Here is a 2,981-nt window from a genome sequence, read left to right as displayed (position 1 = left end):
CACCTCCCTCCGCCCCTGCGGCTTGTCGGGAAGTGTAGTTCCGACACGCAACGCTTGTTCTGTCGTCCTTGCCGGCTCTGAGGAGGGGTTGAGGGCTTCGGCGACGACGCCCTCCATGTCGGGAGCCCAAGGCCGCAGCTGGCAGCCCGGCAGGCGAGTGTGTCATGTTCTTTTCTACTCAATATTAATTGATATATACGCATTTATATATATACACAATATACTCAACTAATAACCATACGTTTCACTCCTATATGTCACGACAAAACCCCTTTGCTCTCTCCTAGTGCTGGAGCAGCAACGCCCTGAGGAGATTTTACAGGGTCCTACAGGAAAGGTGGGGAAGGACATTTTCCAGGGGCATGTAGTGAAAGGACAAGGGTCATGGTTTTAAAATGGAAGAGGGTAGATGTAGACTAGATGTAAGGGAGAAATTCTTCAGTATGAGGGTGGAGCAGGTCACCCAGGGAAGTTGTGAGGTGGAGGTGTTCATGTACAGGTTCATCCCTGGAGGTGTTCAAGGACAGGTTCAAGGGATGGGGCTTGGAGAAACCTGGTCTTGTGAGAAGTGACCCTGCCCATGGCAGGGGGTTGGAACTTGGTGGTCTTCAAGGTCTCTTGAAACCCAAACTGTTCTATGAATAGCTATGGAATAAGTCCAAGAAGCACCCATATGTGGAAGAACCAAGGTATCAAGTAATAAAGCAGGACAGGCCCCAGAGGAATGTTAATGAGAGAAATGCAAGTATTTTCAAATATTCCCTTTCCCTCAGCACTTATACAAAATCATCTTGTTCTCCTTCCCTCATACTGCTCTGGGGTGGAAAAACGAAGATGAGCTGTTGGTTTGGTAGGGTGGTTTTGAGTCATCTATGAGAAACCTTTTTGACAAAGGCATATTTCAACTGACTCCTTCAGCTGTACTTAATAATAACCTGGAAGCACTCAAACACAATGCTTTTGTCTCTGTACAAAGGTGACGCTGCCCTCTCCTTATGAGAATAAACCATGTAACAAAAGAATACCCTTTTGAGTGTTCCATTACAGGGACAAGGTTTTTCTCTCCTCTAACTTTTCTCCAAGTCTTGTAAGGGGCATGATGGTGCAATCTATTCCTGAAATGTGTCTTCAGTTAGAGGCTATATGAAAGGAAAAGTTGGATGGGCTCAATTGCCTTTTGGGTCACTGTAACTGAAGCAGTATGAACTGCTACCTGGTCTTAAGTGCAGTTTTCACTTATCCCATTGACAGTTTTCTATCCTGTTAAACTAAACCAGAAGAGAGAGAAAAAAACAAACAACAACCAAAACAGGCATAAATCCAGTTTTCTTGCCCTCGTATCTTCATTTTCACTGGTGTCATATTCTGTTGTGGAGAAAACCCACATCTCATTATTGTCTGAGTTCTGTGAGGAATTGTTTTGTTTGTGCTTGCCTTAAGCATCCAGAGACCAGAGCTGACAACACCCTGCCTAGTTTTTTTGGGGAAGAGTAGTCCTATAAAATTGAATATGTTACTGGTTATGTGTGTATTTCTGTATTTTACACAGAATTGTCATTGTCTTACTGGCAGTCTGTAACCTGAACTTTAAGACATATCTTCACAATGAAGTCAACTGCAGTCTAGTTAAACCATTCAAGTCTTTATAGACTCTGTTAACAGATGATAAGAAAATACAATGTAAACAGAACTTCATCTTGAAGAATCCTCAGATGCATTGCAGAAGTATATTGCAGAGACCTACCATTCCAAATAGAGGTTTTTATCTATTAATAGAGTATTGATTAATTTAAGCTGCATCTGAGGTACGAAGTAACCAACCCTTTAAATAAAATCATTGTAGGCAATAGAGAAAGAAGAGAAAGACAGGGCTTTTCTACTGTCAAAAGAAGTGCTACCAGATCATGAGTGTTAGCAAAACCACAAAAATATTCTTTTATACCTCACCTTCAGATTCAGATAGATAATGTGTTCAGGCAATCTAGATTTATTTATTGAAGATAGTTTCCTCCTGTCCTAGTGGTCCATACCAAACAAAACTGGAGATTTAAAGCTTTTTCTCAAGGTTGGCAGAAGAAATTACTTTTTGTGTGTTAGCGGCTTGAGTCCGGAGTCTGGCATTTTACCTTAAATTGTTAATGTGATGGGTTAGGAGCAAAGGCAATCTGAAAAGTAATTTCAGGGAAATCAGTATAGCAGCCTCTTTTGTAAAAGAGCATGTCCTCACCTGTCACATCCCAGGTACAATCCATGAACTCAAAGTCACAGATACTCATGTGCACATTACATCCTACTGAACTCTGTACAACAACCAGCCAGCAGGAAGCGACAGACAGCTATGGGTTCTAAACTATCAATCTAAACAACCATTTACCTCACAGTGTTAAGGCCCTCAGATTCTGGGCTTTGGATGGAAGCAGCAGGAAGCAGGGTGGAAGCAGGAGCACATATTCCACATGTTCCTTTAAGCCAACTTTGCAATGGCAGCAATATGAGCTCTTCTGACAGATGAAGCAGGCATCTGGGTTTATTAAACCATCACTTAAGATTTGACAGATTTGGTCTGTCAACACCCCAACAGACTAAGTGAATACTAGCTTTATCTAGTGCACGTCAGAAAGCAGATGGTTTTGTACCTCTAGAATTCCATTACAGGAAAAAAAAAAATCGAGATTGCTAAAGAAAAATTTTAGAAGGGGAAGAAACGCATACATAATGAGACCACTGTTCTTGTTTTCCAGCTTTCCTCTGTGTTTAAGTGGTTTGTTGGTCCAATGTCAACAGAAATGGATCAGTTTTTCCTTCAGTGCTTCAACTGACTTTACACATGCTGATGAAGAAGACAGCATGCATTAAGCATCCATTAAAATGAACAAAAACAGCATGTATAAGGGAAATATGAAGCTCTGAGATTCTCTAGCTCCATGTTCTACATTACATACACAGTCACAGCTTAATCAGTTAATTTATTTTAACTACTC

Source organism: Calypte anna, chromosome 2 (assembly GCF_003957555.1).
Source record: "Calypte anna isolate BGI_N300 chromosome 2, bCalAnn1_v1.p, whole genome shotgun sequence".
NCBI lineage: Eukaryota > Metazoa > Chordata > Aves > Apodiformes > Trochilidae > Calypte > Calypte anna.
Note: the sequence above shows the minus strand (reverse complement) of the source record.